Source organism: Oncorhynchus mykiss, chromosome 6 (assembly GCF_057628025.1).
Source record: "Oncorhynchus mykiss isolate SJ-2025 chromosome 6, ASM5762802v1, whole genome shotgun sequence".
Classification (NCBI taxonomy): Eukaryota; Metazoa; Chordata; class Actinopteri; order Salmoniformes; family Salmonidae; genus Oncorhynchus; species Oncorhynchus mykiss.
This window is the reverse complement of record NC_143027.1, coordinates 64,136,594-64,157,500: the sequence shown is the minus strand read 5'-3', so window position 1 is coordinate 64,157,500 and position 20,907 is coordinate 64,136,594. Positions and strand designations below refer to the sequence as shown.

Genomic DNA, 20,907 nt, shown 5'->3' with positions numbered 1-20,907 from the left:
GTGTCGTCTGGATTTGGCCGGGCTTGCCTAGTTAAATAAAGGTTAAATAAAAAAATACTTTAAAAAAAGCCTCTATGAACAACATTGACAAATACACTGATACGGTGACTGAGTTTATCAGGAAGTGTATACACTGTAGGAGATGTTGTACCCAGTGACACTATTAAAACCTACCATAATCAGAAACTGTAGATAGATGGCAGAATTCGGGCAAAACTGAAAGCGCGAACCACCACATTTAACCATGACAAGGTGACTGGGAATATGACCGAATACAAACAGTGTAAGGCAATCAAACAGACAAAACGTCAATATAGAGACAAAGTGGAGTCACAATTCAATGGCTCAGACATGAGACGTATGTGGCAGGGTCTACAGACAATTACGGACTACAAAGGGAAAACGACCCACGTTGAGGACACCGATGTCTTGCTTCTGGACAAGCTAAACACCTTCTTTGCCGCTTTGAGGATAACACAGTGCCCACTACCAAGGACTGTGGGCTCTCCTTCTCCGTGGCCGACGTAAGTAAGACACTTAAGCGTATTAACCCTCGTAAGGCTGCCGGCCCAGACGACATCCCTAGCCGCATCCTCAGAGCATGTGCAGACCAGTTGGCTGGAGTGGTTACGGACATATTCAATCTCTCCCTATCCCAGCCTGCTGTCCACACATGCTTCAAGATGTCCACCATTGGTCCTGTACCCAAGAAAGCAAAGGTAACTGAATTAAATGACTATCTCCCCGTAGCACTCACTTCTGTCATCATGAAGTGCTTTAAGAGGCTAGTTAAGGATCATATCACCTCTACCTTACGTGACACCCTAGACCCACTTAAATTTGCTTACCGCCCCAATAGATCCATAGACCGCCCCAATTGATCCGCCTTGTGCAACTGGGCCTTGGTCTTCCTGACGGGCCGCCCCAGGTGGTGAAGGTAGGAAACAACACATCCACTTCTCTAATCCTCAACACAGGGGCCCCACAAGGGTGCTTGCTCAGCCCCCTCCTGTACTCCCTGTTCACCCATGACTGCGTGGCCATGCATGCCTCCAACTCAATCATCAAGTTTGCAGTCGATACTACAGTAGTAGGGCTGATTACCAACAATGACGAGACAGACTACAGGAGGGGGTGGGAGCCCTGGGAGTGTGGTGCCAGGAAATAACCTCTCACTCAACGTAAACAAAACAAAGGAGCTGATCGTCGACTTCAGGACACAGCAGATGGAGCACGCCCCTATCCACATCGACGGGACCTCAGTGGAGAAGGTGGAAAGCTTGAAGTTCCTCGGCATACACATCACTGACAAACTGAAATGGTTCACCCACACAGGCAGTGTGGTGAAGAAGGGGCAATAGCGCTTCTTCAACCTCAGGAGGCTGACAAAATTTGTCTTGGCATCGAAAACCCTCAAAAACTTTTACAGATGCACATTTGAGAGCATCCTGTAGGGCTGTATCACCGCCTGGTAAGGCAACTCCACCGCCCGCAACCGCGGCACTCTCCAGAGGGGGTTGTGGTCTGCCCAATGCATCACCGGGGGCACACTGCCTGCCCTCCAGGACACCTACAGCACTCGATGTCACAGGAAGACCAAAAAGATAATTGAGTACAACAACCACCCAAGCCACTGACTGTTGACCCCGCTTACATCCAGAGGCGAGGTCAGTACAGGTGCATCAAAGCTGGAACCGAGAGACTGAAAAACAGCTTCTATCTCAAGGCCATCAGTCTGTTAAATAGCCATCAGTAGCACCTTAAAGGCTGCTGCCCTATATACAGAGACTTGAAATCACTGGCCAGTTTAATAATGTTCACATTTTCCACTACTCATCTCGTATGTATATACTGTATTCTATTCTATTCTATTGTATCTTAGTCTATGCCGCTCTGACATTGCTCGTCCAGATATTTTCTTAATTCCATTCCTTTACTTTAGATTTGTGTGTATTGTGTGTATTGTTGTGACATTTTTAGATATTACTTGTTAGATATTATTGCACTGTTGGAGCTAGAAACACAAGAGTTTAGCTACACTTGCAATAACATCTGCTCAACACGTGTATGTGACCAATTTGATTTGAAGTACATTTTATGTATATTTCTCATACATTATAAGTATACTAACATGGTATTTGAATTAGAATTCCTGTGTTTTCATTACAACTAAAGTATATTCATAATCCAAGTGTAATTTTACTAATGGACTTCCCCTCCTTAACCACATTTGATATTGTAATTAATTAATGTAAAGGTTCCCTTGACCAACCAAGGCATCATGTCAGCCAGTGTTAACACACTATATACAAAAATGTTGTGACTGGTGCAGCAATTTTCAGGTATTGTGTTTGATAACTGTGCACCAGTGGCATTTCACTCTTTAGGTGTTCATATTACGGCAATAAATTAACATTTCAATAAAGTGTGTAGTATGTCATGTGTAATTAAAAGTACATAATTTAGTTTGAAAATACACTTCAAAGCATTTGAATAAGCTAAATATGGAACAATAACATATTATGGAACAATAACATATTATAAATCAAAACCTCAGCTGCAGAAAAGGAGGCTGGGTAATATGCACATTTTTGGCACATGCGTTTTTGAAAGTATACTTTAAAAATATTTTGTGGACATTTAAGTAAAATATACTCTTTTGAAGGTCACCTAAGTACATTTTCTTGAGATGTGAAAAAGTATACTCTCAAGAAGCATGTTGCTCAGCTGTGCATGTTTCATTGTGTGGAATGAACAATCGTTATCATTATCAACTGGCTCTGCACTCTTCTGAACAGGAATTCAGAAAGTACTTCAAAATGCATTATTGGCACTGAAACTACAGTGCCTTACAAAAGTATTCATACCCCTTGGATGTATTCACATTTTATTGTCACAAAGTGGGATTCAAATGGATATAATAGTAATTTTTGGTCAACAATCTAAAAAGTTCTCTGTAATGTCAAGGTGTGAGATTTAAAAAAAACAACATTTTCTAAAGATTGATTGAAATTAAATAACTAAAACATAGTCATTGCATAAGTATTCAGCTCCCTGAGTCCAATACATACCTTTGGGAGCGATTACAGTGATGTGTCTTCTTGGGTAAGTCTCTAAGGGCTTTACATAGCCTAGATTGTGCAAGAAGGTTTAGCTAATTATTATTTTCATAATTCTTCAAGCTCTGTCAGGTCTAGACAGCAATTCTCAAGTCTTGCTATAGATTTTCAAGCAGATTTAAGTCAAAACTGTAACTTGGCCACTTAGGAACATTCACTGTCTTCTTGGTAAGCAACTCCAGTGTAGATTTGGCCTTGTGTTGTAGGTTATTGTGCTGCTGAAAGGTGAATTCCTCTACCAGTGTCTGGTGTAAAGCACATTGAAACAGGTTTTCCTCTAGGATTTTGACTGTGTTTAGCTCCATCCCGTTTCTTTTTATCCTGAAAAACTCCCCAATATTTGCCAGTGTCAAGCAAACCCAGAACATGATGCAGCCACCACCATGCTTGAAAATAAGGAGGAAGTTAATCAGTGACGTGTTGAATTTGCCCCAATCATAAGGCTTTGCATTCAGGTCAAAAAGTGTATTCCTTTACTGTGTTTTTTTTCTCACTATTTATTTAGTGCCTTGTTGCATACTACATGCATGTTCTGTATATTTGTATTTTTCTTTTCAACTCTGTTAGTTCATTATTGTGGAGTTACTACTAAAAATTAAAAACTATCACATTTACATAAATATTCAGACCCTTCTTAGAGCTGGCCGACCAGGCCAAACTGAGCAATCGGGGAAGTAGGGCCTTGGTCAGGGAGGTGACCAAGAACCCGATGGTAACTCTGACAGAGCTCCAGAGGTGGACTCCAAACAAGTTGTAGAAACATCTCAAGGATGATCAATGGAAAGAGGATGCAACTGAGCTCAAAGGGAAGGGGTCTGAATACTTTATGAACTTATAGTGTACTTGATCACTCACATAGTTTCATAAAAAAATATAAATGATTCATCTTTAAAATAAGTGTATTTTGAACAAATGTACTAAATTACAATTAAAGAGTTAAAAATGTAAGTAATGTTTTAATGATAGTGAACATACACACTTAAAGGATGAAACATAATTCATTTAAAGTACACTTTTAATAAGTGTGTTGAAGTGTGATTATAGCATTTATAGTATATTAACAGACTGAAAAAACAATGAATATAAAGTGTGTTGAAGTGTAATTATTGCATTATTATTATTATCTCATATTTGAAGTATATTATTAAAACTTTTGGTATATATAAGTATACTTTAGTATACTTGTAATGTTTAAAAAAAAAAATAATACATTGTTTGGGTTAAAGCCACATGACCTGGTGTAAATTACAACGTGATTGAAGTAGAGCCCCTTCCCACCCATTTTCACATCTATTGTTAAGTGTTTCAGAAGACCATATTAAGTTTACTATCCACTCCCCTGATGACAGCATAAAGAAAATAAATATGAAATCCTCACGTTCAGCCACATCCCATTATCATGGCAAAACCTGGAATATAAAGTCCAGTCAATGTGTGTGAGCACCTGCAGTGCCTGCAGTGCATTTGTATGCTGTGGCTGCTGTTGTTGTTTGTGTGTGTCTGTGTGTGTGACAGGGCTTCCACTCCCATTGAGGAGGCTGTTGGTGTGAGGCATGCACGCAGTCAGGCAGCAGCGTGGTGGGCTGTGTGATTAATAAAGGTGCCGTGTAGCAGGGCTGGGGAGTGATTAATTGGGCTCAGGACCTCATCTGCAATGTTTTGATGAAAATGAAGAGAGGAAGAAGGGTTGAGCTGGAAGAGAAGAGGGGGTGGGTGGCAAGGCACTCTAATGAAGCTGAAAGCCAACTTGATTGTGTGTGTTGGTTTGTGTATTTGTGTGTGTGTGTGTACATGTGTCTACTTGTGTGCGTGGAAGCATCATCAAATCAAAGATAATGCTCTCTATGAAATATTATGACCCATTTTGGCCTGGTTCGTCTCCTGTATACTCTTAAAATGATTTACAATACAAGGTCTATAACCAATTCATTACAGGATCCAAGTTATCTCCCCCCCAGACACAATACCACAGTAGATCTTTAAACTATGCTTGGGCCTAGACATAATTTACCTACAAATTACACAATCCCTGTATTTACATTCACCCTATATAGCTTTCCGAAAAGTTTAATTTAACCTTCCTGGAGGGCATACAGTGTTGTACTCTAATATCTTCTCATTTGGTCTAACACCTTTTATGAGTCATGTTAAAAGGCTCATCTGCACAGAGGGAGGTTTTTGGCGAACACAAGGCGTAGACTCACCTGGAGGAGAAAAGAAAAGGGCCTTTTCAGATGAGCTGCATTTATCATTCAGTATGACAAAGATGTGAATTGTTCTCGTGAAAAAAAGTATCGCAGCTGTGTTTGACTGATTGCTAATCTGCCCTCGTAAACATTGCAATCACCTTTGTCGTTTCCTTCAGTGGTTTATTGGATCTTTAAGGGCAGAGAGACGTTAGTGACAAACACCCTATGGAATGTGTGATGACATGGAACAACTCATTAAGAAATGTAAGAGAAAAGTGGCATTCTGTAATTAAACTTATTTCCTTGTATTTTCCATAAGCTGACATTCTCACTGTTCATCTCAAAGGCTTTCTGGCAATTAGTGAGTTACTTCAGGTAGGCAATTGGCATTAAATACATTCTAATTATTTCTTTATTATTATTTCATTCAGAGTGGATGTGTGAAAGTGTCTGCAGCCACAGCCATATGGATAAGGTTGATAATATTTCCAGGTATTTTCAAATCTGAACATAAACACTCTTAGTCACACTGTAAATGGGGAAAATTAGCTTTTTTCCTAAGGTGTTCAAATATAAATGTCAAATAATTAGCTTGAGATTTGTCACTCGGAATAACCAGTATAGACCTGAGATATGTACTGTAGATTGGACAGGTACATGATTCCCTGATCAATGCAAAATGTGTGAAATAGAGTATTACAGCTTTTGGAAAACCATACCATGTCTTTGCCGTCGGCTGATGGAAGCCATAGTTGGAGATGTCAAGTAAAGTCCGCTCTCTCTCTCTCCACAGCCTCTCTGGCTCTGAAAAAGGGTCAAATAAGGGCCAGTGACATGATTCCTTTAAGCTCTTTGAATCAATCAGATAGAGTTTTAAATATCCTTCTTAACCTTACAAATTTCATCAGGGTTACAAGACTGCTCATTAAAATCGCTTGGCACTGAGGATGACCGGCCCTCTGGAATATTACTCCGGAATATTCTTTGAGAGGTGGAGAAGGTGGAGGGCAGGAATAGTCCTGAAATGTAGACTGTACAGAAATCTAGAAATACAGTAATACATCACCCTAATCCGCTTTGAAATACCGACGAACTACCTGGAGAATTAATTAATTGCAGGTCAAAGCTACTTAAGTTGCTGAGTCAATCCAGTACAAGATGATGCATCAACATTTAATATTTCAATTCCTGTAGAAAAACAGCACAGTGGAAAATGGATATTCATACCAGCCTCTACCAAAGCAAGGGTAGATGTCTTAAATATTTGTCCTAAGAGCAGGATGCTTGAGTACAGTGAGTCAGTAGAGATATGTCACAAGAAGCACTTATTAGTTCATATTCATTATGCAACGATAGCTATGATAGTCCTGGGAAACATCTCACAGATGAATGATACACCTGACGAGGATTGGGCCCTTTTCATTGTGAATATTATTACTTTGGGGAAAGGAAAAGTCTGAGTTTGTCGACCGTCTGCAGAAGGGTTTCTTATTTAAGACCACAATCGAACCGGCTGGATGTAAATATGACGTCATGGTAAGGCAAAGGAGAACTATTTATTTGTTGGGGTGTAGTTTAATTTCTACTCGTAATTGAGACGATTGTATATAACAGGGTTCTTCAGACCACTGCTGTTTGGTTGTTCTTTGTAGTGATACAACTGCAACAGAGAGGGAGTAAGAAAGGGACGGATGGTGGGAGAAGGGGATGAATTTGACTTCTTCTCTGCCTCTGTATCTCAGGCAAGTGGTCCTTAAACCCCCTAAAATGGATCCAATTATGGGGAGGGCTTTTGGTGGCGCGTGTGGAAGTCGATGTAATTGTGTAACCCTAATTTTCCTGGCTGGAGCTGTGGCTCCTCTGACAGAGGTCTGTCATCTCCTCTAAGCCTTTCTCAGGCATGATGGTGAAATGAGATCTCGTCTTGAAGTGAAATTACAAACGGACACACAGAGAACACAATCATCTTACAGAGAAATCCCTTAGAATGGGTATTTGGCTTCTATATCTACTGACCCTTTCTGTTGCAATGATGCAGTAGGAACGCTGTGTGGTTTTCATTCGCTGTAAATGTTTTCAGATGAAAGGACACTGTTGAAAATGCTTCATCACTCAATGTGTGTCTGTCTGTGTGTTGAGTGTGTTTTATTACAGGTCAATGCGTGGCTTAGCAAATCTCTAAAAACCTGATACTGTGGTCGGTGATGGTGGAGCGACGGGGGAGGTGTGTGCATTTTCTGGAAGAACTGTTGAAACAATGAAAGATGAATAGAAAGAAAGAACCGCAGGCGGCTTGTAGAGTAGCATGATTGGCTCGATGCAACTGTTGTGAAGCCGCCCATCCGTGACTGGTTCCTAGACCTCACGTGCTATTGTCCTTTGGCACCGGAGCCTAATGGCTCGTAAATGTTTTAGTGCTGTGCATGACAGTACAATGACATCTGGCCATTTCCGTGTTTGCCTCTCTTCTATTGCCAGTCCCCGAAGAGGACTTCCCGTCATGTCGGAAAGCTGCCTGTCGTCCCTTAATGTTTAATAAGGACGGTGAATAGTAAACACAAGCCATGCTGGTAGGAAGAACTATGTACAGTATAGAGATGGTGTCTGTGTGATTGAAAATGTAGCTCTAACAACAAAGATAGTGGCTGTGTTATTTGGATATTGTAGACATCATCATAAAGTGAAACCTGCCTTATCAGCAACATCCCTCTATTTATCTTTCGATAAGGAATCCCACTGGGTAGGTTGCTATTAAACTTGTTTTCTGTGGGGAAATGTGAAACAGATTAAGGGGGAAAGACTACGGAATTACTGCAGATAGTCGCAAATCTCCGTCCTTTGATCGTGGCAGCCATCAAAGGGATCCATCCAGTCTCCTAAAGTGAGACTCCCAGCTGCCTGTGATGCATCTCATATTCCTGGAGAGAAGAGCGTCAGACAGCATCTCTTCTCTTCTGTCCTCAGTCAGTAATCCCTATCAGAAACACTGTCCCAGCCTCAGATCAGCCAGACTAGTCACTGGCCTCTCTCACTCATGTACAATGCCAAAGTTGTCGAGAGGACCAATACCATTTTGAAAATATGGTACGTATAAAGATCAAGAATTGAATGGACTGGAGGAATATAATTCATGCAGCTGGCTCATTTTATCCAATAAGGTAGTGCTGGCTAAAATGGTCTGACATAATGCATTTTTTTATTTGACGTTTACATCTACATTTACTCTCTTCTCCACACTACTAGCTTGAATCATTTTGACTGTAATTTAGATAGAGGGGGATATAACTCTAGATTAACCATGTGGCCTTCCTGTGCGAACCTGAGGAGTACAAGATCTGTGAGGAGGACCTTGAAGATGTGCAGTGTGGTGGAATTAATCTTCCTTCAGCAAGTGTAGCCTCTTATGCCAATCTTAATTTAGGCGACTTAAAGCCATCTCTGCCAATCAATGGAATTTTAATGAGAAAAAGGGTAACTCGTCACCGTAGTGTGACAGCCTAAATTGTCGTTTACCACCGTGAAGTTCAACATAAACAATGTTGTCTCTCTCTCTGCAACCACTCTGCACATCGACCCGACTTCTATTTGTGAGATTTATTTAAATGATCTCACACCACCATTCCAGGAAATCGGTCACGGCCCGTTGGTAATCATACATGTACACAGTAATTGCTTGTTTATGCCATAATGGGGATAAGTCGACTGAGTCAAGACATACTTGAAATTGATCCGGATGCTGAGCAATGGAAATCCAACCCACAGTGATAAGGGATGGGATGGGTGGACTGTTTCCTTAGTATGATGATGACGGCTGAATCTAATTGCGGTGGTTTGAATCTCAATCCTCCCCTTTGTCTGTTGAATTATCCTGGGCTTCATTATATTGTGGATGTTTCCTGTATTAAGCCATTATCTCAGACAGGAAATCTATTCCGGCCTAATGTTGGTTCCCGAAAGATCACAGGGTGTTGGCAAAGTGTAAATGCCCACCATCTGAAGTCAGTCATGTATGCCCTAACTTGCAGTGAACAGGGCCCAAAGTTGGTTGTCCTGTGAGCAGTAACAAGGCTGAACTATGCCTGAACTTTTAAAGTCTCACCGACAAGCTGTCCGAAGCCAGTTTATAGCTGACAATTAATAATGTATTTTTATGACACTCAAGTGAGGAGATTGCTTATTTCCTCTCTTCAACCTCTTTCTGGTATCCTGTAAACTATTGCTTTTATACTCATTGGTGCATTATACATTCTGTTTAGTCTTAATGTTGCCATTATTTCAGAGATTTGTTGTCTGTCTGGTTGGCATTATGGTCCTCTTGTATCTATTTCAATGGTGTTGTATTGTCATAAAATATACAATGAGATTCTTATCATTAATGTATGACTGACTGGCTTTTTGGTCATAACATTGTCTTTTTTTTAGCCTGCGAGCTGTTTCTATGTGAAATATGAAGCATAAAGGTTGTTATTGGACTTGTTTAATGGAGATGTTTCCTCCTTAGAGCCTCTTTGCAACGAATGGGCGGCAGAGGCCAATATCATGTCTGGCTATTAAAACCAGCCTAATTTTGCAGGGCTTTATGTTAGCTTGTTTGTGTTTTCCTGCTCTCCTCTGTACTTTGTCTCTCCCTGTGGGCTAACTATCTCCCAGAGCTGAGGTGGCAGTGTAACTTAGTGCTGAGCGTCGTGCTGCTGCAGAGTCCATCGTGTTTAATTAGCTCCTGATTAAGAAAGGGCCAGGCTCTAATGATGTGAGTCATGCGAGAAGGAGAGAGACAGAGAGTCGGACTGCACTGCAGTAGAGTAGTGCTGACCAGGTGAAGTAGTGTTGACTCAGTCACTCTATCTTCTACTGCACTGTCCAGCCGCTGTATACTGAAGTGAGGTGAAGACTCCCACCTGTCTCGGTCTCTGGGCGTCTTGTTTCTCCCAGAGCACAAGTGACAGGTGTCTGCCAATAACAACTAAATCACTCGATAAAAGAGAATAAATACATGAAAAGCAAATTACCCCCTATGCTCAAGGCGGCATTCAATGCGACATTGGGAGCATGCGAGTGGGAATTTGTCGTTCAGGAGACATTGATTAATTATGCCACACACAATTAGCCCATCAAATCGAGTGTGTCCTCCTCTCCTGTGGAAAGGTGATGTCAGAATTGTAAGAAGCATTAGTGTTCCTTGTATTTTCTCTCGGAGATCAGCAGAGAGTTAGAGAGCTGGCTGTGACCGAGGCACTTTCTCTGACTGGCTGTTTTTAGATGAATAGACCCACATCCTCAGGCCTTGCGGAGGGTAAACAGGGGACTAACTGGACCTCTTAGGCCTCGTGTCAATACTGATTCTCATCACTATTTGCAGTCTCAGCGGGGTCTTTGGCCTGCCTGTTCCGTTTGTCACCTCTGTGATTGAGAAAAGAAATGACAGTGAACCAAATGAAGAGAGGACTAGGTGGTGAAATGGTAGTAGGGCTTTCCATTTAAGAAAGCAAACTGACTGAAAGCAAATAAAGATCTTTTTCTCTTCATTACGGCCTTTAGATTAGTAGAAGTATGCATGAAACTATTCTCTAAAGGATGTTATCATTGTGTTTGATTTAATTAGCTTGGGGATCCCCAACTGTGGAACTGTGAATTAAAGACAATCTTGTCTGTGGAGACTTGGACCAACATAGTCAGAATTTAGGCTTTTGATGATGATTAGAGTAGTGATTCACTTCTGAGTTCCATTCTGAATTCTCTGCTGTCTATTTATTAATGCAATCGTAAAGGGAATATAAATCTCTCAGGGAGCTAATATAAAAGTCCCTTCAGGCAGTTTGAGAGTTTTTTTTGATTGTGTAACGCCAGGCATTAATATTCTCTCTGTCTCTCTCCCAAAATGCACCGTAAATGTATTGGGGTGAAGGAGGAGCCACCACTAACGATCATCTTTAACTATGGTAGCCATTTTCTTTTGAAGGTATTTTTTTTCCATCTCGGTTATGTCACGACTTCCGCCAAAGGTACCTCTCCTTGTTCGAGCGGCATTCGGCGGTCGACATCACCGGTCTTCTAGCCATCGCTGATCCACCTTTCATTTTCCATTTGTTTTGTCTTTGTTTTCTACACACCTGGTTTCATTCCCCAATTACATGTTCATGTATTTAACCCTCTGTTTCCCCCATGTTTTTGTGCGTGATTGTTTCTATGTTCATTTGGTACGTTATGGCTGGTTTTCGATGGGTGCTGTTTTCACCCGTGCGTAATTGATTACCATTTATTGTTGGTCAAGTGTATTGTTACCTTGTGCCTTTATTTTGAGTAAAATACGTTGCTCACTCATTCTGCTCTCCTGTGCCTGACTTCATGCACCAGCTACACCCACAATCTGACAGGTTGGTCGGGGATGTCCTGAAAGACCGAATCCGCATTAGGGGAAATAGCGCCACTGTTCGCCCCAGTGCCTGTGTTATTGTTTTTGTTTTCTTGATGAAAAACGGAGGAGATGCATTTGGCATCTTGGTGAAAAAGATTGCAGCACATATTCCGCTGTCCTATTGAGCGTGCAATGATGTCCGAGGGAAAAAAACTGTTTTTGTTGTAAAAACCCACACTGACATGGCAGTGTTACCAATTCAGGATTTCAGCTTTAAGGCCCATTCTTACTGAAATACCTGAAATATGATTTAACATATATTACTGACATTTTTCCATTACTTTCCAGAATACCCCCACAGTTACAGTCTCTCTCTTTTCCTTAACCCTTGCTTTCTTTGATGTGGTTGTTATGGCAATTGTGAGGGACACAGTCAGTGCGTACAAGTCATAGCCTGAGGAAGCATTTCCATGACAACCGTTTGCTGAGGGTCCTACATGCTGACTACACCGGTGCGCATCACGCACATGTTGATTTGGTCCAACCACACCAGAGCCGATCATGACACGCAGGTGTTAACCAACAATATTAATTTGGAGGAATGGCGAAACACATACTGTATGAAACATTCATAGACATTTAGCTAGCTTGCTAATTGCTAGTTCACTTGTCTTGGAAGATCATACAAAAGTCATACAAAATTATGCGTTTCTCTACTACGACTTTTAACACCAGAAAAACTGGGCATCGAACCATCCCGTTCTGAACCAATGCATTCTAACAGTCTAATGAATACATTTTATCTATGTTATTTCAAAAATAATCATTTGGTTCTGTTTATGAAGGTCTTAGGTAATATTATACTATGAAAAAAAGCTTTTTCATTCGTTTATGTTATAGCCTATGTAAAAACGGAAAAAAACACACAAAACATCACAATTCAATTGTTATACATCATCACAAAGAAATTCATTATTCTTTCTTAAACATTAAACAACTAATAAATTGTATTTCAAATGAACAGAATATCATATTTTATATTAGTTTTATTAAGTCACTAGTCTGTGTTTAGTAGCCTATGGCTATGCTGCCACAAGTGCTGACATGTAGAACGCATTGAATAGTGGTTATTCTACCCATAAAAGTTATACTTTGAAATAAAGCCCATGCCTTCATTTTTTATTTGATTAGTTTGGTAAAACTAGGTGTTTTAGAAACCTTAAGAAACCTTAACCTTGCTCTTTCTGAAAAACAGAAAACCCTCTGAAGATGCCTTGGTCTTTCATTCTTAGGGGTGGCAGGTAGCCTAGTGGTTAGAGTGTTGGACTAGTAACCAAAAGGTTGCAAGTTCAAACCCCTGAGCTGACAAGGTCATTCTGCCCCTGAACAGGCTGTCATAGAAAATAAGAATTTGTTCTTAACTGACTTGCCTGGTAAAATAAAAAAAATTAGAGGCCGCAGACTAGGTAGTCTGCTGTCTGTGGCTTAATCTACTGTATAACTCAAATTATGATGACATATAATATCTCCTATATCAATATCTCCTTTACAATACTTTAAATTCATTATGTTGTTATTTACACATATATAAAACCAGTAAAAAAAATAGAGCTGGCTACCAATCTGTTTTACACACAGATACAAACTGGGCTTGATATATTATGTAATTAAGTATGTGTAAAAATGTGTAAAAATATACGGTCACATTTTGTAATTGTAGTTCCCTTTATATTTATGGTGAAGACAGAGCTGGAGAAATGTCAATTCTTATCAAGTGAGCCTAACTTGATCACCTATCTACGTTGTTGGTTTTATTACCAGACAATAAATGGGGCACTCACCTGAACCCGTAATGTGAGTTCTTCCACGATAAAGGCTATTGTCTCTGCCATCTCGCTAGTAATCTAGCTACCAGCTACCCTACCAGCTACCCTACCAGCTACAAGCTGGTAGCGGGTAGCTACAAGCTACCCGCCACAAGGATATTTTTTTTTATTTGATGGGAAAGGAGTGACTTGCAGCGCATCAAGGGTCTCAAATGCAACTAAGTTATATTTTAGCGCCTGGCTGCGCAGACGCCCATTGACATGTGTGAGCAGTGTGGATGAAATGATTGAATAACATGTACACGTAAATGTGTTTTGCTACGCTACGCTCGCGCGCACAACGTGGTCGGACTTGTTAATTTAAATTTTAAATTGTATTTATTATTTATTACAAAAAAATACAAGGAAGGGGTAACAAAGTATTAGAACATGAAGGACAAACAATTCAGCATCATGACACTATCAAACATGTATCAGTCTTTCTGCAGCAGAGCCATCCTTATGTGTGAGGGTGCATGTGCATGATAGTGATATAAAATATAAAATATATATATAAATATATATAAAATATATATATATATATATATATATAAAATATATGTCATAGTTTCCTTTTTCATTATCACAATCTTGTGAAAGCCGAACCCTCAAAGTTCTCCCCACAGTTCCCCAATAGCTGTCCCTCAACTATTCGAGACCCCTCCCACAGTCCCCCACTGAATAAAATAAAAAAATAAAAAATACAATTAATTCCACCCCCCACCCCCAAGAACCCCCCAATGCACCAACAACCAAGAGAATGAACTAAAGAGAAAAAAGGAAAAGACAACAGCAAACAGCAAACAACAACACAAATAATCCATTTAAAACAAAGGACATCAAGGACAATTGAAATCATAACAGCAATGCCTACTTTATCTGTTTGTGTGCATGTCTGGCACGATTACATGTACTGTATGTGTGTGTTCTTGTATGTGTTTATTTGAATGAGAGTGTGTGTATATGCATGTGTACAAACACTGGTCGGTCTTGTTTGGGTGTTACTCTGAAAGCAGAAGATAACTCAGAAATCTGCACACCTTGTTTTTCGTCTTGAGAGAGTTGGATCAGGGTCTTCAAGCACTATTCAACAGTGTCTAAGAACATGTGCTCCAAATCCAGAGCAATGCTAAATGTGCAATCACCTGGCTTTGTACTGCCTTAGTGAGTGGGCTTGTTCTAATATTCAATAATATTCAGACACTATCCTATTGAATGAAAGTGAACTAACTCTAAGTCAATTACATATCCCCCACAATGCAGAGCTAAGTTTGCTTCAGGCAGCTAGCTGAACCTCTGACATCTTCTGTTCTTGTGTGTTTAACCTGTTGAAATCACCATGAAGCTGGATAGAGGATGTCATTCTCTGGGAAATAGATGCCTGATGGTCAATATTTGGCAAAAAAAGGAGGGAGGAAACCTCAAACCAACTATACATTTTACAAATTCATATACAAATATTGAAAGCATTTAATGACACCAGATAAAATGTCCCCATTTACGTTGTGTAATTTATTCATGGTCCCTAACTATCCCCAGAGATAGGCTGTCCAAAGTTAAACCAACTTTGCCATGGTCGCACACCAGCCGGCTGAAGCCAATTTGCTAAATGATTTGGCTAACTCTTACCACCTGCGAACACACACAAGTGACACCCACAGCAAACCACACCCCGAACCAACTCACATTTGAATTCAGTCTAAAACTAGGTCAAATCAGGAAGTGCAGTCACCCTTTAAAGATTTTAACACCTGGGTTAGTGTGCCCCTCATTCATCAGTGGAAAGTCTTTGCGTCTTTCTTTAAAATGTTATACTTTGTTTATACTGTACGCCAGGGTTTCCTAAACTATGGTTTGGGACCCAAATTGGGCCCTCATAATCACACACTATTTCTTCTTCATTTGGGTCATGCGACGACAGTAAATCTGTCATTTGGGTCTTGAGCCAAAAAATAACCTCTGCTGTTCACTGTTGAATGCATTGCCGCAGGGAGCTAGCTGTAAATGTACACTATGGAGAATTGTGATACATTTAATGAACTCCCAGAGTTGAGAAGGAATCAAGTAGGCTACTCTCTGTGTTTTATTCATAGGACGCCTTGGCTCCTTTCCTCAGAGCTGGGCTAAGAGGGACCAGTGATAATTTATGAGCCTGTAATCTGCTTATTTATTTATCTGTCCCCACAGGAGGAGCAGGAAGCAGGCTATGTCCAGGCATGTAATGTACTGTACTGTATCTCTGTATGGTACAGACTAGAGAAGTCCAACTCCTAAACCCTGTTCACTGACTCCACACTGCCAGGTACTGTAACCTCTTACCACTGCCTCTCAGCCCCTGAGCTCCCCTCTGATTAATCCCAGCAGCACCTGCATCTTTTTTAATGCTAGCATTACTGCACTTGTATCCCTTCCAAAAAGGGTTGAGGAAACTGTAAAAGCTGCACTTTTAATTTCATTTTTTTTTGCTAAGGGAGGAGAATTGTACATTTTGGTATTACGTAAAAGTTCCAGGGTTTTAAGAAAAATAAATGTTGTGGTTGCATTTGCAGAATGTGTGTCAGAAGGAGTTCAGTAGAGGGAGGTGCAGAAACAGTAGTCAGCTTTGGGCATTGTGCCAGCCAGAAGATAAATGTAGCCTAGGTGTCCAATTCATTTTTGTTATTCAAAAGCCATAATTAAGAGCTGAGAATGTTCTCTACAGATCCATTTCCCCAATTAAATATTGCATTATTTAGTTTAGTACATAGCTATTAGATAGTAATTACACAATGTAATTTGAAAAGTGGATACCAGTTGCTGATTGTGATCAGAATGTATATATTGATATGGTGGTGCATTAATACTTAGTCCAGTTATGTTGCCCATGGTCTCCTTTCTGAGATTAGCATGCAGTAAATGTGTGAGACCTTTGGGGGGGGACTATTCCTGCTCCCTCACCAGGCTGTTCTCTTCTCTTCACAAATCATCCCTCTGAGACAAATTAATCCTGGGGTTCATATCCAAAAGGCTCCTTAACAGCTTCTACCCCCAAGCCATAAGACTGCTGAACAATTCATCAAATGGCCACCCGGACTATTTACATTGACAACCCACCCTTTTGTTTTTACGCTGCTACTACTCGCTGTTTATTATATATGCATAGTCACTTTACCCCTACCTACATTTATTAACTCTACCTATATGTACATATTACATCAATTACCTCAACTAACCGGTGCCCCCGCACATTGACTCTGTACCAGTAGCCCCTGTATATAGTCTCGCTATTGTTATTTTACTGCTGCTCTTTAATTGCTTGTTCCTTCTATTTCTTATTCTTATTCATATTTTTTAAACTGCGTTGTTGGTTAAGGGCTTGTGCGTAAGCATTTCATGCTAAGGTTGTATTTGGCGCATGTGACAACTAAAATTTGCTTTGATTTGTTCCCGCATACCTTGTACGTGTGAAAGGTGAGTTCCCCTTATACAATGTACTGTAAAGCACTTTGATAATCTTTGAAAAGAGCTATATATAACTCCAATCAATTATTATAATGAATACTATCGATCTCACTCTCTCCAACCTACCCTTCTTCACAGAACCAGGAGCCTATAATATAGATTCAGGAGTCAACCCGAGGCTTTCCTCACTCCATGGCCAAAAAGCCTTCAGTCTCAAGACAAAACGACAGAACACTTGAGGGATGTGTTCAGATTAACAAGCTCTGTGCCTGCCTTTGCGTTAAACTGGTAAGTAAAGTAGGGGAGTAGTCCTTGGATTCTACTAGAGTTAGGAAAGATCAAGAGTGCATGCCCTTTTGTTGTTTTCCTGTTAGCTGAATCTGTTTCCTCGATTGGATATGAATACATTTCTCACTGCATGCACAAATAGCCAGATGATGAAGGTATATGCTAGAATACAGATGAATGAAGTTGCTTGTGGGAGGCTTTGTGAAGTGGTATTTTTGCTAACAGAAATGAGCTTTGGGTCTGTCATTGTGCCAGGGAGGTGATGGTGGCCCCAGTCAGACACATGCTGCCAAGGGCTGGTCCCCAGTCAGTCCCGTCAGACACATGCTGCCAAGGCTCTGGGATGATTCCAGGCTGTTTGCAAGATATTGAGCAACGTGGGTCATGACACAAGCACCCTTCTGGAACACCCTGAAATAGCAACACATACGCCATGTTGCGTATCCCTCCCACCAGAACACACTGTATGGTCTGGCTCAGTCCCAGTCCTGTCTACCCACAATACTTTAATACATGTCCTTTATTTCCCACCATTTGGATTGGTTTCCATCTGTTGTCACTCAGCGTGGTGCAGCTAGGCGACATCATGACTGGGCGTTCAAGGTAGGGGACATGGCTGGGCAGCCTTGTGAAGTTGAGCAACTGTGCTTATCTGCCAAACATCAATGCCTCAAGTCCCAAGTAAAGGAGAGAGGAAAGGGGATATCTGAGGGGAAAGTGTGAAAACAGCATGTCTGACAAATCACAGAGATGTTCTGGCAAGAAGGCAGCGTGTGCCTTTTAAAGTAATTGTGTCATACATTTCCCCAAAGGCTGTGCATCAGACCCTTATTTTCAGCTTTTGACCTCAGTGAAATTCATTTCTTTATCCTGCTGTTCAGTCTCATGACCGGCACGTAACCCTTTTAAAGATTTACAGACGATCACATAGATATGTCCCCCGAACAAAACAATTACAAGTGTTTCATTGAAAACCCATCAAAGTTAGAGGCAATCCCTTGATGAGATGGAGGAAAAGTTCAGAAAGTCAAGAAATGACTTTAGACAATATGGGTAATTCTGCTAATTTCCTCTCTCTCACTGCTGCTTGCAGCAATTACGACACATGGATCGAAGATAATTCAAAGGCTTATTGGACCTTGGTGTCAGAACGTTGGCCAATCAGATTGGGATAATGAGTAGCCTGTTGTCAGGAGATGAGTGTGTTGTCCTCCCAGGCTGTGTTGTGTTGAAGCGTGTTCTACTGTATCTGAAAGATCTGGGCTTCATCATGTGACTGTCACTTCACAAATACTGATGTCACCTGGGAACAGTAGGAACAGTAGGTATCAACCTCTGCTCATCCAGGTGATCTGACGTGAACAGGACAGAATGTATAGTAAACGTGGGTGGGTGTGGGATTCATGTGCGGATTAATTTATTTATGTCTATGTGATAGAAGTCACTCTCGCCCCGAATAGCACCTGTCTGCCTTGTATCTCAGCATCCCACATGTATCAAGCACAGGAAGCTGATATGAGTATATGAGTAGTATTTTATATTGTGAAGTGGACAGAGCTGAGAAAACTCTAGTCCCTTTATTAGGGCAGAAAGGTCACTTTGCTCCTATAATCAGAGTTTTCGTTCCAATTTCATTTAAAATAAGGTTTGATTAAAAAAATAAATTGATATATTCATATTATGAATTCCCACTCCCATCATCCAATAACTAGAAATGCGGAACGGAGATTGGGGAGGGTGGCGGGTTGCTGTGATTCGGTCTAAAAACGCTAAATAGAATTTTCGCTAACCCGTCTCTCCCTGGTGTGGCGTGCTCTGAGCGGGACTGCCATGAGTTGTTAGTGTTGCTCTCCCTCTCGCCATCCATCCGTCTCCACCAGAGGGTGAAGCGTGTAGGAGAGCATGCATGGGTTAATTTTTCTCTGCTTTCATTGGAGCAGGGACAGAAATAGTCTTCCTGTCTGTAATTTCATTACTGTTCCTAAGCATGTGTATTTACTTAGCAACATTACCGTTCTCAACGTTCTCCTCTCACACTGTGCTGTCTGTGCTATACATCTGCACATCCACCTTGTGTTTGTCTAATAAGATATGTCCTTTGCACTTGTTCTAATTAGCATAATGCAGTCGTCTAACTAATGCAGATTTGGGTTGACATCGGTTGTATAATTTACCATCACAGCTTTTAATAAAACCTCCTCTTCATACTTCATTTTAACTGGGAGAAAGATGTGCTGCTTGGTTATTCACTGATCACCAGCTGCAGGGTCAATTGAATAATTAAGATTTTAATTAAGCACTGGGGTTGGATCGGGAGCTCACGATGCAATCGTGGTGCTTCACGCATAGCATGAGAAGAAATATGAGGGTAGCAGGGATAGGATAGAATCAGTAGAATGAAAGAACTGATAAAACAGAGTGCTCTCGTGCACTGAAATGGAAGTTCTAAATTGTCTTATCCATGTGATCTGTGCTCTATCCTCCAGCTCCATTCCATGGAGTAGTGTGGTTATTTCACCAATCCTTCCTTCCCCATATAATATTGCACAGCGCACACTTCAGTCCAGGTCTCGGCGGTATGCAGCATTTCAGGCCATAGGATCCCCCTCAGACTGTTCACCTCATCCTTGCCAGCATGTAATACAATACGTTGTATCGACTTCCTGGCCACTGGCTCGCACAGAAAATGATTCATGCTGCTTTGGCTAAAAGCAAGCTAATTCCACTCAATGGTGCATAAGTTAAAGTTAAATGAAGCAAGCCAACCATGCAATAAGGGAATAATGTAGTCCTCAGTAGTAGACCTGAATATTTTAGTACACTTGTTTTCATGTCTCCCCCCCCCCCCCCCCCCCCCCCCCCCCACATTCTGAAATTGCAGTTTTATCATTGGAATGTGTTGCAAAAACAAGCCAACGGTGTGCTGTAGGACGTCACCGAGCGGTCGGGTAGGCTGTTTGGAGTGTTCATCTGACTGAAAAAAAAAACATTTTCAGTAAAGTTTTAAAAATGTATGTACCCACCACTTCCAAAACCAAAGTTGCGCCCCTGCTTGTTTTAATGTATCATGTTTGTTGTGTAGTGTACATGGCCAATTGTCCAGTGGGATGTTTCAGAGCTCAGATTGGATCTACCATTAAGGAGAATGGCTTAGTGCAGACCTGTGTTTGGTAATGAATTAACCATAAAACAAAATCATATATCATCTTGTAAGACACGATCAATGCTATTTTTTGCAAGGACCTGAATATTTTATACCCATCAAAGTAGCCAGAAGAGAAAAGTGATGACAGAGTGAAAATCAAAGGAACGAGCATCATTGTAATTTAAAATGAAAACAGGGTTTTCAGTTTCAGGTCGGGATTTAGAGTTAGATGTCTGTAGTCAGCCATTGTCTGTGGTAAAGTGTATCACAAGGGCAGTAGCTGTAATTTAAGAAAGACTGGAAGTGGATTACTAGTCTTCTAAGCATCCCAGTCCATTCCACAGGGACTGACAACTCTGATATAGAATCACAATCATCTCCACCAACACACAGGCCACGAGATGTCTGGAAACACAATCAAAGCTAGCTATCATGTTTCAAACAGTCAAGCCAATATTTACTGTAAAGCCTCGTAACTCAGTTACGACCCATAACTCAGTTATAA

At 40.8% G+C, this 20,907-nt stretch overlaps 1 long non-coding RNA gene across 5 annotated transcripts in view; it reads left to right on the top strand.

Annotated features, from left to right (window-relative positions):
- LOC149983039 (uncharacterized) overlaps window positions 1–20,907 on the top strand; it is a 67,646-nt gene that overhangs the window by 1,222 nt on the left and 45,517 nt on the right. For 3 of the 5 annotated variants that reach the window (XR_016496803.1, XR_016496802.1, XR_016496804.1), the window contains exons 3-4: window positions 15,716–15,830; window positions 17,108–17,257. This is a non-coding gene — a long non-coding RNA (uncharacterized LOC149983039). Of the gene's footprint in view, window positions 1–15,715; window positions 15,831–17,107; window positions 17,258–17,512; window positions 20,100–20,907 lie in introns of those variants that run through there. The other 2 variants (XR_016496801.1, XR_016496800.1) reach the window with 1 other exon arrangement.